Raw genomic sequence first — 15,281 nt, 5'->3', positions numbered from 1 at the left:
TAAGATTCTGTTGTCATGGGGACAGGAGTGGTAACTGCCAAGTACTTCCCATACTAGATCTGGAACTGGATCTCACCTTTCATTTTAGGTGTTGTCTATCCCTCTTCTAGACTGTGAATCCTTATCATTAGTGAGTATCTTTATCTCTATATCATGTATACGTAGAGAGTGGTCTGGAACTGTGGTCAACACAGATCCCCTTGTATCCTTTAACTTATGCCATGTGTCCACTCCTAGCCTCTGCTTTGCTATTAAATCTCCCATATGAGATTTTATTTAGACAAGTAACCCAGGACTACCAAAGCTGCTTTGCCTGCGTGAAGAGCCAGAAATACCTTGGCATTTATGTTCCTATCCAAGCCACCAGCTGTGTGTGATTATAAAACACCCAGCTCTCTTGCCTCAAGTCAGGGCCGTCCTGTGGTAAAATGTACAATCCAGACATCCCTGAAGGATTGGTCTGAGTCGGGACCTTACAGGGAAAATGTGCCCCAATTGTCTGATTCTTCCCCATACTGCTTCAACACCTCTCACCACACTTCACTATAATACTTGCCCTTGAATATTCGGCTAGGCTAGGCTCTACTTTTGGGAGATTCAACACAAGGTTGTGTAATTGCATGTAAGTATCATCTACCTTTTTTAATAAATTGAGCTATGGGTCAAGATTTATTGTTTTGCATGTGGATGACCAATTCGGCCAGTACCGTTTGTTGAAAATACAATCCTTTCTCTACCGACTGGCCTTTGCATCTTGTTTAGAATCAATTGATCGTATGTGTGTGGATCTATTTCTGAGCTCTTTATTATGTTCCATTGATTTATGTGTCTGTGCTTTTTGCCAATAGAAGACTGTCCAGCTTACTGTAGCTTAAGACTACATTTTGAAAACAGGTACTTTAAGTCCTCCAGTTTTGTTCTTTTCCAAATTATTTCTCCTATCTTTGTTTTTTTGCTTTTCAAAATAAATTCAGAATTTGCTTGTTGATTTCTCCCAAAGTCTTGCCAATATTTTCTCTAGGATTATGTTTCCTCTATAGATGAATTTATTGAAATTGACATCTTAACCAGTATAGTCTTCAAATTCAATGCGGCAGTGTATATTTCTCTATTAATTTAGCCTCCTTTCAATTCTCTCATGACTGCTTTGTATACAAATCTTGCACATACGTTAAATTTACTTTCAAGGGTTTTATGTCTTTGTGTTTTTACCAGTTTTCAGTTTTCATTACTAGTATACAGAAATACAATGGATTTTTTTGGTATATTGATTTTGTGTCCTATAATCTTCATAAACTCTTTTTAGTTCTCATATTTTTGTACCCCAAATTGGTTACATTGTATTTACATTTAATTCATTCTGAATTCCATTTTCCAATATTTTGTAAAGATACTTTTTGTTCATATGAACAGGACATATCATCCCATAATTTTCATTCTTCTGATGTCTTTGTCTGGTTTGGGGATAATATTTGCCTCAAGAAATGATCTCCAAAATGTTTCCTTCTCTCCTATTGTTGTGGAACAGTTTGTATAAAATGGGTAATTTATATCCTTAAGAGTTTGGTAGAATTTTTTGGTGAAGATATTTGAGTCAGTCTTTTTCTTTTTTGGAAAGTATTCCATTTCTTCAAAGTTATAGGAATAGTTAGGTCACCAATTTTCACTTCATTGAATTTGTCAGTTTGTGTCTAATAAATGAGTGGTTTCATCTAAGATGGAATTTCATCGAAGGTGTAGGATTTTCTGGCATAGATCATTTTGTTGGTCCATATTACCTTGTAATATCTTTCTTGCGTTGGTGGTAATCTCTCTTGCATTTCTGATACTAGCAATATGACATCTCTCATTTTCTTCTTGAGTCAGTTGGTTATATATTTATCAGTTTTATTGATCTTTTTAGTAAATTTTGTTTTTTGTTTCATAAATTGACTTTTTCCATTAGTTTTGCTGTCCGTAATTTCATTTCAATCTGATCTTATCTTTATTAATTCATTTCTTCTGCTTGTTAGGGTTTAATTTCTTCTTCTTCTCTTTAGGTTTTTTTTTTTTTTTTTTTTTTTCTCTACGAAAGACACACACACACACACACACAGAGAGAGAGAGGCAGAGACACAGGCAGAGGGAGAAGTAGGCTCCATGCAGGGAGCCCGATGTGGGGCTCGATCTTGGGTCCCCAATATCACACCCCCAGCCACAGGCGGCGCTAAACCGCTGAGCCATTGGGGCTGCCCCCTTTTTTTTTTTTTTTTTTTTAAGGTGGAAATTGAGGATTTGATTTCTGATCATTATTTTTAAAATTATTTTTTTAGAATAATGAAACATTTAATGGTATAAACCTCCTTCTAAGCATTGCTTTAGCTAATTTCAACAAATTTTCATTTCTTAAATTTTCACTTTTCTCAATTAAAATTATTTTCTAATTTCCGATGTGAGTTCTTCTTTGACTCATGTGTTATTCTTAAATATACTGTTAATTTTACAAACTTAGATCTTTTTCAGCTCTCTTTCTATTATTGATTTTAGTTTCCTTTCATTAGAGGGCAGAGAACATGCCTTGTATGATTTTAAATGAGTTATAAGGATGCCCTCACATATCTTGGGTTTCTCTCATGGTCTTCTCTGTTTTGTCAGAGATGTGTAAGGAAGCTGTGCTTTTAGGGGTGCCTGGGTGGCTCATTCAGCTGATCATTGACTCTTGATTTTAACTCAGGTCATGAATCTCAGGGTTGTGAGTTTGAGTCCTATATCAGGCTCTGCACTCAGCATGGAGTCTGCTCTAGGTTCTCTCTCTCCCTCTCCCTCTGCCCTTCTCCCCCAATAAATAAATGAATAAAATCTTTAAGGATGCTCTACTTTTAGGTTCGTTACTACATTAAGGATTATTTTGTCTTATTTTTTTTCTTTACCCCTTTATCATCATGTTGTTATCTTTATGGATGTCCTTCTATATCCTGGCAATAATACTGCTTCAGAAGCCTCTTCTTATATTAATATGGGCATTTCAGTCTTATTTGTGTCTGCATGGTGTATCATTTACCATACTTATAATTTTAAGTTGTTTTATGTTAACAACAACAAAAATAAAAGAAAGAAAAAGAAAAGTATTCTCTTCACTAGAAAACTTACTAAAGAAGTGAACAGATAGGGCACATACTGGGTATATCATGTAATACTGTATATATATTAGATATTATATACATATATTCTCTCTTTCACTCTATAGAGGATGATATAGCTTTGGTTCTATTCATAATAACTCTCTGCTAGAGGAAGACAAATGCTAGCATGAAACCCAATGTACTTTGAAGGCCCATTTATGATGTCTTCAATCTTTCAAATCTGAATTTAATTAATATCATCATAATAAAGTAATGGTGATATAACAGTAATAATAATGGTGATGCTAGGGCAGCCCCAGTGGCCCAGTGGTTTAGAACCGCCTTCAGCCCAGGGCCTGATCCAAAGACCCAAAATCGAGTCCCACATCAGGCTCCTTGCATGGAGCCTGCTTCTCTCTCTGCCTGTATCTCTGGCTCTCTCTCTCTGTGTCTATCATGAATAAATAAATAAAATCTTAAAAAAAATAATAGTGATGCTAAATATTCTTAAGTGTACTATGTGCTAGCAATAAGTTCTTAACCTACATAATGTCATTTAATTTTCATAAGAGTCCAATGGATTAAATCTTTCTATTAACCCCATGTATAGCTTGGGGTAGGCTACCTTCTAAATATGCTGCCCACCCCCCCCCCAAGATTCTGTTGTTTCTGGCTATCCAATCAAACCATAAACTAGGTACTGTTGTGAAAAAACTTTATAAATGTAGTTAGGATGGTTCATCAGTTGACGGTAAGAAAGAGGGAATTTCCAGGCAGGATTAAGTTAACTACATGAGCCCCTAAAAGCAAGGAATTTTCTCTGGATGCAGGAAAGTGCAAAGAGAAATCAGATTTGAAGCATGAAAAGGGCCGGGTATGCATGGTTGGTTGGAAGATGGAGAGGACCATGTGAGAAGGAATGATCGTTAGAAGAGGGGGACTCTCAGTTAACCCAAGTACCCTCAGGAGACAGATCTCAGTGCTCCAAGCACAAGGAACTGGGTTTGTCACCTCCCTGAAGAAGACTGAAAGTGAATTATTTTTCAGATCCTCCAGATACACCTCTTTCAGGCTTTGCAAAGGCTCTAAATAGAGTCCAGGTGAACCGATCCCACTGTCTCACCTACAGAACTGGAATTTAATAAATGGGCATTGCTTTGAGTTGCTAAGTTTGTGATAATTTGCTACACATGAAGAGAAAACTAATACACAGTTAGCATGAATGGAATTTAGAAAGATTGTGTAACTTGCCCAGTTTAGTCTGAATCAAAAACCTTTGCATTTTACCACTATGCTAATATCAAAAAAAAAATTTACTTTTTACTATACATTTAAACTCTTTTCTCTTGCATAAATACCAAATTCTCTTTTTTTTCCATCATTACCAACCATTTATAATTCTTTACATTCTCTAACACCACACAAGCACCTAGCTGGAATTCAACAAAGGAAAAGTCTCATTAAATTGATTTGAATTCTTAAATCTGATGCATTTCCTATCCCCCTCAGATCTTAAGCTGAAAAAGATTTTAATGAAGCTTGCATAAATCAGAGTGGCATTATATGGTCTAATAGTTAACTAATCTTTAATTGTGCAGTACTTTGAAATTTAATGACCATTATAGAGAATTGTCAGGATTAAAATGAACCAGGGAGGCTCACAAGAGAAGAACAAAGTAGAAAAAAATGCACATTGCTGATGCCAAGAGTGGCATTTTTGTTGCTATCTTCCTTTGGGAGATTTTGCAGTAAAATTAAAATCAGGTCTATTGTTCAATTGTTTTTGATAGTTTCTTTTCTATTGTTTGCTGACTTGAGTTGTCATCTGTTGACAAATGGAACAATAGGAACAAATCAATCAAAATTTTTCTGTATATGGGGACAATAGGTCCAGAAAACAAAGGCTAGAGAAGGAGATGTAACCTGATTTGCTATCCTGACAAAAAGGTCTCTAAAACATTAAAACAGAAAGCACAAGGAACATATAAAACAACAGCAACAATCAATGCCAAAAAGAACTTAATCATTTTACTTCATAATATGTATCGCTTAAAACTTCATAGAGTTTTTTCAAAATCTTAACTGGATTCATCTACTATTTATTGAGCCCCTCCCATGGACCAAAGGAATTGTGTTTCATATATTATCTAATTTCTTTTTCAGTATTTCCATAAAGCAAGCAAACATGGTTTTTTTTCCCCCCGTTTACAGATGAGATATCAGGTAGTCAAAATACTGATGAAACTTTTTCAAATGCCCAAAACTTGTTTGTAACATAATGTGAAGCAGTAGCTTGAAGCCAGATGTCAACTAGTGTTTTAATGACGATCCTAAAAAGTCAGAATTGAGGAAATAAACTCACTTCTCAAAAGAAGTTATCTTTACATGTTGAGTAGCCATGTTTACCAAACTCAATATAGGCATAAGCAATAGAACAATGAGAATATTTGAAATTCAATGACCAGGAATACATAAGGCATGTGGGCCATTACATACATATGCATGGCCACAGGAGATGGTGAAAATGAACACTTTTATAATTCAGCTTGACAAATGAAAGCAACTCATATGAATGTTCTGATATATAGACAGCTTACTTAAAAATAGACAAAATAGCCTTCAGGTTGGGAGTATGGCAATCTCCATCCTAATGAGTTGTTTTATATATACAAAGGAATATTGTTTCAATCAGGGGCAGGGCGGTCAACATGAATCTAAATGACAAAACCCAGTTGGCATTGCGTTTTTTGGTGCTAGAACAGGAGATGTGCAACAGCCTGCCCATCCCGGGGATGGTGCCTCCCTGTATTAGGGATCCATAGGTGAATTCTAGAAGAGACACCATCCTGAGGTCTTCCCTGAATTCACACTCACCAAACCAGAAGATATTAACCTGACATCCAAATAGATTTGCTTTTAGGAAGAAAAGGTCCTGATCAATTAAAACAAATGTCTAGGTTACTTAGCAAAAATAGCCAACTCTGTATAAGTTAACTAACCGGCATCCTCATGTGCGCTCATTAGTATAGTTGAGAAGAGTTGCAGAATGTTTGATTCACTCAGTGACAAAACTAAGCTGCTGTGTGGGCAAACCTCAGGTTTGCTCTAGCTCTGCCTGTGGTTGTGTGAGCCAGCCACACAAACACAAATACCGTGTGTCCATCTTTTCTTAAGGACTACTCAGGAAAGCCACCGTTTACTCACTGGTGAGGGACTGCTCTTCAGCAAATACTTCCTCCTTTCCGTCACCAGCTGGGGTGGAGTGTACCTCCCTAACCCACTGACTTTGTATTTGGCCATGACTTGCCTTGGATAATGGAATGTGAAGGGATATGACATGGGTAGAGAGGCTAAACGTGTATGTGGTTTCATGTGTCCTCTTGCGTGGCTGTAATCCTCCAAAAGAAGCACAAACTCTAGGTGGCCACTGAGTCTGCGGACTAGACCTTGGAAGCAAATGGGCAGAGCAAGCCAGATCTCACCTGTAGCCTATAGACAAGTTCACCGGACCCAGATGAGATCAGCCTTGCCCCTGCCGAGCAACAAAAACACGTGTTAGTGTAAGCTACCGAGATTCTCAGTGTTCTGCTATACTACACAAAGATGATAGATAGATGATAGACAATAGATAAATAGATTGATTGATTGATAGATGATAGATAATAGATAATAGATAGATATAGATACACACATATACATTTGGCTAATACACTCTGTTATTACAATTTCTTTGGCATTTGTGTTTTCCTTGACTTGACCTATTTCCATTTAGATTACATTTCTGCCCAGATCTGACCTCCAGAATTAATGCCGTTTAGTAGACTGTTTCTGCTCCTTGAATTCAGTTGTTGGGCTCAAACATTTTAATATTTTGACTCTAGTTTCCACCAGTGAACTAGTCTGCCTTTAGGCTTCTTGGGTCTCCTGCATTGCCTCTGATTAGAATTCTTCCCTTTATTTTCTATTATCTGAAACAAAAACATTTTTTAAGATTATTTATTTATTTATTCATGAGAGAGACACACACAGAGAGAGAGAGAGGCAGAGACACAGGCAGAGGGAGAAGCAGGCTCCATGCAGGGAGCCCGATGCAGGACTCGATCCCGGGACTCCAGGATCACACCCTGGGCCAAAGGCAGGTGCTAAACCGCTGAGCCACCCAGGGATCCCTGAAACAAAAACTTAAACTTGCATCCCAGCTGGGCCTGTTCTGGCTCCCCTACAACAAGAAGGACAAAGGGGAGGCCTTGGGTTCTGAGGATCTACAGATGGGCATTTAGCAAATTTGGGGCACTCTGTGAGGCCAGAGGCAACAAACAGCTTCCTAATCTTCTCAGTACAGACTATGATACTGCTGGAAAAGGGAGAAATGAGAGAAACCAGGGGCCTCCGAAGCTCTGTCATGTTAACTGGGAAGCGTGAGGCAGGAAGCATAAGGTACAATCCCTTTTTTCCACTGCTGAGATTTATTATGTCTCCTTCAGCTTGAGAAATCACCTTCCATGTGGTGACCAGCCTTAACCTCTATAAAAGACTCAATTTAGGTAAAGTAGAACAAACAGCCCCCCAACTTCTCGCCTCTGTTCCCAAGCCCAAGATTGTTACTCAACATTTCTGCCAAACACCATTCTGGATTTCCTTAGCCAGCATCTCAGCTATCATGGGGTGCAGGTAGTGGGGCAACTCTGAGTCTGGTTGTCTGAGGCTGTGATTAGCATCTCATGGAGAGCCATGGTTGCTGTAATTGCCCATTTATGTGTGTCTTCAGTGATGACAGAAGGCTGCTACTCCAGAGGGCTTCCTGGTTCCAGGCACACTCTTTCCTCTCCGCTTAATTAAGCAACAATCCTAGAGAATTAAGGTCATTAGGGTCTGTGACCCTGTTAAAAAAGGGTCTGCTGGACTTTTTGCCTACCCTAAATGCTAGGATGGGATTGGCAGTTTTCAGTTTGGTGGTTCTCTTATACCAACCCTTGTCTTACAGGAACAGCCTCTTCTTGGGACTAAGACCTAAGTTCTATTCAGTAGGCCCAAGTTTCAAGGTTGGGAAGCACAAGTTCCACAAATGAGATACGTTCGTATTTCTTTGAGAGGAGCCAATCTACTCTGACCACATGGAATACAGATGCATGGATTCCAGCTTTTGAGGCACTGAATCAAATATATGCCACTGGTATGCATATACAACTTCATGGAGTACACCAGCCCAAAGTTGAATGTCCTCTATTTCATCTGGCCACTTTCCAGTGTCTTGGATCATATTATGATCATATTTATTGTTGTCTCTCCATAATAAAATGAGTCCCCGGATCTGATACAGTTTTGAATGGGATTCTATGCTGATAAATCAGATTTTCTTGAAACAGTAGTGTGAGGGAAGCACGGTGAGCAGGAAAGCAAACCTGGGTCAGTGTTTTAGGTGATGGTATCCATTTAGATATGCTACCATTCAGAGCTCCACCTGCCAGTACCCCACCCCCAAATGGTACATGAGTGCTTGAGAGAAGGTGTGAGTTACAGGATCTTGTGGTGGAGAGAGAGTTGGGGTCCTTCAGTACAGGAAGCAGCATGCATCCTCCTTGGTCTTTACTTCAAGGGAGCTTCTGTTTGTGGGCTGCTCAGTGGATGGAAGAACAGTGAAGTGCACCCTCTGTGGGTCATTCTGCTGCTGTTTGCTGACAAGGTCTACTGGTGAGATCACTTCTGGTGTGATCCTACAGCTTGGGAAAGGGGGAGGAGAAAATCCCCCATAACATGTGCTGAGTGGACTCCATCCCAACCCACAGTCCTGACTATGAGGACTGCATGGCTGTCAAGCAAGGAGCCTTGCTCCACAGTCTTTGGCAACATCTGCAGCGCTCTGGTCTCCTCAGCACTGTCTCCTTAATTCTACACCTTTCCACAGGACAGAGGAGAAAATAGGCTATTGGCCACACTCTGATAGTGAGAAACCAAGGCCCCTCCACTCTGCCTCACTAAACCTGGCTACTCAATTCCCTGGGATGTGCCTGCCTCTGGTTTGATGCAATGTTTGAGAAAATTGGTATAGGTGCGTGTGGAAGCATTCTGCTGGACTTCTCCTTCTAGAATTCCAGGAAGGGACCTCAGTCTTGGCCTTGCCATCATCCTTAGCAGCACCCCTGGTCTCCTCCTGCTCTGGGCCTTTGCACTGCTTGTCACCTCCTGTTTCTCATATGCACACTTCACAAAGCAGTATTTATTCTTCATGTAAATGATACCTTCAATCAATATTCTATTTTAATCGACTCTGTTGTGTCCTCATCAGTAAGTGGAAACAAACACACCCAAAACAAAACAAAACAAAAAACACCAAAAACCTACAAAAAAACAAGCACATAAAAACTTATTTTAATGTCATTTAATCAATTTTATGACTCATTCTGAGTGTTGAAAACAGAACTACAGGAAATTTGAAAGTCCTTTCCTCTCCCAACGTGACTAGTTTGTTTTTGTTTTTATTTGTTGTTGTTCTGTTTTTACAAAATAGCTAGCAAGTAAAAAAACTCAGCTTCCAACCTCAAAGCTCCTGCATGACCTCTATTCTAGGTCACAGAGATAGGAAGCTGAGAGCTCGGCCAGGGAGGTGAGAAACTGCATAGGAGCCTGGCTTAGGAGTCATTTACAATGGGTGGATTTCATATGTGCAAAACATCATCCTCATTATAGGACCTTCTATTATCTCAGTGTGAATGAGCAGTAAGGTAACATCTGCCGAATGCTAAATCTGGATTCTGGCTGTTTTCCTTCCTTTCTTTCTTTCCCTTCACAGCACAATGACTGCAAACTCTTCGGCTCACATCTCTGGATTCAGGCTCAATTATGGGTCGACAGTGAATAAGGATGTGACTGTTAATAGTGAAAGGTAGCTACACTCCTTATTCCCATCTAGAAACAAAATCTGGGCAGAATCAAACACACATATTTGAAACTAGTCAGAGAACAACATGTATCTCAACCTGGCTTGTTTGGTTTCCCCAAGGACAGAGCGAGGCCTCCCAGGTGAGAGGCTGCCTCAGTGAGCTGCCTCACCCTATACCCCCACAACCCTCTCTCTCCCATTACATGGATATGGATGGGCATGGCTAACAAGGCACATAAGGGAAAGGAGGTGACTAGTGGGAAGGTTTAGAAACTACTATAATTTAGGATCTTAACAGTCTTGTGAAAACATCTCTGGATCATTAAGGCTGGGACATGACTCCACTGGCACATGGTGAATCCAGTGACTAATAAAATTTGCTACAATTTATCAGCCACTGTGCTCTCTCATTTGACACTTCCATGGGTCCATAGCCACTGTGCTCTCTCATTTGACACTTCCATGGGTCCATAGGTCTCTAAATGAGATAATGTGGCCTGGAAGCTGTAGCAATTTATTTCAAGAGAAAAACTGTAGCATGGTCCATTCCATTTGTATGCCTGGTTGGTTACAGATAGCACTGTTCCCACAATGTAAAAAGGTGCTACAGAATGAGTGAAGGGATGGATGATACACAAGTGGACACATAAATGCATGGTCAACTGAGATGAGGATTGGTATTGGGAAATGGTAGAAAATCCATAGGTCAGTCTCTGTTCCCAGTTCCTGGCATGGGCTCCTAAAATTCTTAGATTTTTGTGGGTAATAGAAATGTCTTTTGTTATAAGGAGGCGATTCTTAGACTCCTGGATTAGTGCCAGGTTAGTGTCAGAATTGAATTGAAATGTAGGGTACCCAGGTGGTGTTGCAGAGAATTGCTTGGTGTGGGGAATAAACCCACTCATCTGGTGTCAGAAGTGTTGTGAGTGTGTTGTAGCAAAGGAAGTGTGTAGGGTAAAGGAAGAGGGGAGACGTTTTTTTTTCATCTTCTTTGCATTAAAATAAAAATTAAAATAAAATTCATCAGATATATTTACTGCAAAGGCCCCAGAGCCTTTTAGATGCATTCTAAGTATTCAAAGGAGGGCTAAAATACACGGATTCTTCAACACAATTGATCATTGGTTCCTTTGGTGTGACTGTTGCATGGAGAACACACTCTGGAAACCAGTGATGCAGACACAAGAATATACACTTTAGCCAGAATCAGATATTGAAACTGTGACATTGTTTCTTTAGCTTTGCTCAAAAAGATTGTCATGGCTTAAATGATCTAGTCACAATTTTTTCAAATATTAGTTTATTTCATTGTAGCAATAGTGGCAAGGTCATATAATGCGTTTTCTCTCATTCTTTATAAAAATTATTAAAGTTGTTCCTGCCCTTCTCTACCCCTCAAACCTGCTAATCACTCCCTTTTCTTTCAATTAATCTTTTCTCCCCCGGTCTACAAGCAAATCTCATTATGGGATGTTAACTCTCAAACCTGAAGATAAAATATTCTTTGATGAGTCTGTCCCTATAATTATTTGCAGGATAATCTTTCATTTAAATATTAGCAAATTGTTGGCAATCTCTTTGCATACCAATGCACTATTCATTGACAATTCTCTATGGTTGTATTCTTAGTGCAAGTTTTAAAGTAAATAATGCTGGCTTATGAGCTGACAAATTTGCTGTTGAAATACTTTCATTTTCTATCCACCAGCTGTCCTCTCTGAGAGGCAAGATGTAATGAATCCCAGGAAGAGGATTATATAGTACCACCTATTCCATTAGGATATTTTATTTCTAAGCTTGAAAGCAGCCAGTTGTGAGCTTAAATATTATATCACAGAGCTTTTGATTAGAATGTTGTTTTGTTATTCATTTTAAACTGCATTGGTTCAAAATGTATTTCTAATTTAATTTTTTTTCAACTGAATAGCAGGAGTCATAGCAGCTACTATGTTTCTTCAAAGAGTTTCTGGGGGAAAAAAAGTGGTTATTAACTTGGAGTTCAAAGTATGCTCTAGAGAGCAAGGAAGAAGAGAAAATTTCTAAGTGTTGGCAAACAATATAGCATCGTTTATTTAGTTGTTAATAAAACCTTTTTGAGTATCTGCTACGTGTAAGTCACTGTGTAATGTGTATAGATATACAATATCTGTGTGTATTCTTGCCCCACAGAAAGTCCGGCATGCAGCTGGTGCTTAATAATTGGATTGTTTCCCCCAACTCTATCCTGTGCTAAGAGTTTGGGTAAAACAGGTCTCAGGAGCTGTCTGACCCCAGTGATAGCTAAGGGGATGTCACGCCAACATGAAGTGATGAGAGGGGAGACTGTCCATCCATTAGCTCCACAGGATTCCGACAAGCAGGGGAACCAAATGGATTAAGATGTTGTCAGCCCTTTTAGAGAATACCAAGGTTCTAGCACAGCTTTGCTACTAATGGGAACTCAGTACTTTTCTTTTCCATCAAACACAATAGTATTTTGATTGTTATAACTGCTCAAATGAACCACATTTTCAAAAACAGACCTGTACTGAAAATATGCCCCCAATAATTATCTTTCGCTTCATGCTCAAGGACTGTTGCTCTCACAGTACTTTGACCCACCACGAGTCACTAAGAATTCTTGACTTCGACCCTTGCTTTCTTGCTTGTTCCACTCAAATCTCAGGGCTCACCATTCAATCCCCTTGCCCCTTCCTTCCTTTTCCCAGACTTTCAATCCCAGATAAAATAAACCTCTGGGTGGTTGTACCACTGGAGAAAATCACACAGCCTAGAAGATTGGTTTTGCTTTAATTTTGTGATTTTGCACCTGTAACAGACTCTGTGAGCAGCTGGGGATACACATCACCTTGGTGCCGTAGTCTTGCTCTCCTGCTGTCTGCGATGCGTTATTTCACAACTTCTCTTTCCCGCCTAAATTCATATAGCACTTTTCCTCACTCCCAATAGCTGACCTAACTCTATGCTTGGACACCAAAAGACATTGTACAAGACCATTTCACTTTGGTGCAGCTGGAGAATTTCTTTAAGACTGGGCTGCAGGGCTGGTGACCTTCTAAATTGTTTCATGCTATTTGTCAATTTATTTTCCTCCTGTTTTATCTTGCCTCTGTCACTAGGGAACACCTAGAGTTCTACTAAGGACACTTTGTCTGTGTCGAGACCTGATCCATAATCCCTATTAATTATAGGTGCTAGCTGGGCCCATGATCCCATTTTAACCCTATTACCTTTTAACTTCGTATATTTTTGTCTGTTAGTCCAAGACTCCAGGAGAAGACCATGAGTGCTGGGATAGAAGAGGGACTGAGGGAATAACACATCCATGGGGACTGAAACTTTTAAAGCAGAATTTGCAGGAGCTTCAGTTACACCAGGATGATTGAGAAGAGCCAAAGAGACGGTGCCATCATGGTGACAAAGATTTTACCTCCTAAATTTTGCTTCTTGAGCTAGAAGTGATAAGTTTCAATAAATCACAGAGATCGTGAGTTACAAACCATATTGACACAGTTGCCATATGTACCCTGGATGCTTTTGCAGATTATTTTAGGAAATTATCTTATTTAAACTTAAGACATTTCATTAAATATAGCCTTGACTGACATTTGAGTTTTGTGATTTTTGCAAGACTAAGTTGTTAAATTGTGTAGAAGTTCTTGAAGCACCGATGTCCCTCTTCCTCCTAAATTCTGATTCAATAGGAGTACAAACAATTCATTCCTCTGTTTATTCATTTCATAATAAGAAATTATGAGAAGGGGTACCTGGGTGGCTCAGTTGGTTAAGCATCTTCCTTCGACTTTGGCATGATCCCAGGGTTCTGGGATGGAGACCCTTCAGCGGGGAACCTGTTTTTCCTTCTCCTTCTGCCTGCTGCTCCCCCTGCTTGTGCTCTCTCTCTCCATTAAATACATACATACATAAAAAAGAAATTACAAGAAGAAATTATTACAAGAAGAAATATTTCTGAAACCCCTACACTATTTCAGTTTTTTTTCTCATTCTAGGCTTTGATATTTAAGATATCAAAATAAATAAAATTATTGTTTTCAAAGAGCTTGCCTTCTGTGGAATGGGATATACAATAAACTTACATCTATGTATATTGCATCAGTGTCTACATAGCGTGATAAATACTATGAGAAAAAGTAAAACAGGCTCAGGAAAAGGTACTGAAAAGTGCCAGGGGGAGGTAACTATTTTATATGGACTTGTCAGCAAAGGCTTCATCAGGCAGGCCACGTTTGATCAGATACTCAAGAAAGGAGGGAACAAGTCCAGAAGATGCAGATCCAAGGCCATTGCAGCATGAAGAGACTGAGGAGGAAGTGTACTGAGTGTGCCTGAGACACAATAGGAGGCAAGCAAGACCTGAGGAAGTGACTGGAAGCGAGAGCCAAAGGGGTAGATCAAAAACAAGTATAGGTGCAGATCTTCTGGGATTCCACAGACAACTGCCAATAGAGAATTTCCAATAGAGATGGAAAGGTATAGGAGAATTTTCAGAGGACATGTAACATGGTCTGATTTAAGATTCAATGGGATTCCTGTTCTGGCTGCTGATGTTGGTGTGTGGGGCTATGTGGGGGGTGTGAGGGTTAGAGAGGAATCTGGGAGGTGAATGAGCCAATGCATTAAAAGTGAGAAAGGCTGGAACACAGGGTGGTGACAGGGAGGCAAGTAAGAAAGGATCAAGTACTGAATATATTCAGATTTATTTAAAAAGTAGAACCAACAGAATTTGCAGATAGATTCATTGTGGCTGGTAAGAGAAGACCAAAAAATTGGGTGATTGGTTGTGTAAGTCACTGAAGAAAGAAAGACTGGAAGGGGTGGTTGGAAGTAGGGAAAGGAAGAGTTTATGTTTTGATGTTATTTAGAGATGTGTTATGCATGATTGGTTGATGGGTAAGGCACGTAGTAGTGTTAATGAGTCTAGATGTGTTTGGAGCATATAAGATGCTGAGCTGGTGATTGAATCATGACTCTAAAATTGGGAGAGAAAGTTGGACTATAAATATAAATTTGGGAGTTTGTAGTATTCATAAGATATTTAAAATCACAAAAGTGGACGATTCTAATAATAGTTTTAAAAATGAATGAATGGAATCCCCTCCCAAGGAATGAGTCCACAGAAAGGATTGGTGAGGTCTGAGCCTGGATCACTCTAGCACTGGAGCAGGAAGGGAGGTAGGTAAATGAATGTGATGCTGGGAGCATGTTTGTTTTCCTCGATATGATACATAGAAGCTTATTATGTAAGAGTGAAGATTGGAGGTGGCATTGGAGGGTTTAGG

The 15,281-nt window shown here is 39.3% G+C and overlaps 1 long non-coding RNA gene across 1 annotated transcript; it reads left to right on the top strand.

Moving 5' to 3' along the window:
* Nucleotides 1–16: 16 nt before the first annotated feature.
* Nucleotides 17–13,588, top strand: LOC140603429 (uncharacterized). Its single transcript, XR_012006413.1, has 2 exons — nucleotides 17–130; nucleotides 13,242–13,588. It is a non-coding gene; the product is annotated as an uncharacterized lncRNA (long non-coding RNA).
* The last annotated feature ends 1,693 nt before the right edge of the window (nucleotides 13,589–15,281 follow it).

This window comes from Canis lupus, chromosome 14 (genome assembly GCF_048164855.1).
Source record: "Canis lupus baileyi chromosome 14, mCanLup2.hap1, whole genome shotgun sequence".
Classification (NCBI taxonomy): domain Eukaryota; kingdom Metazoa; phylum Chordata; class Mammalia; order Carnivora; family Canidae; genus Canis; species Canis lupus.
The sequence above is the reverse complement of the archived record's forward strand: the minus strand, read 5'-3'. Positions and strand labels throughout refer to the sequence as shown.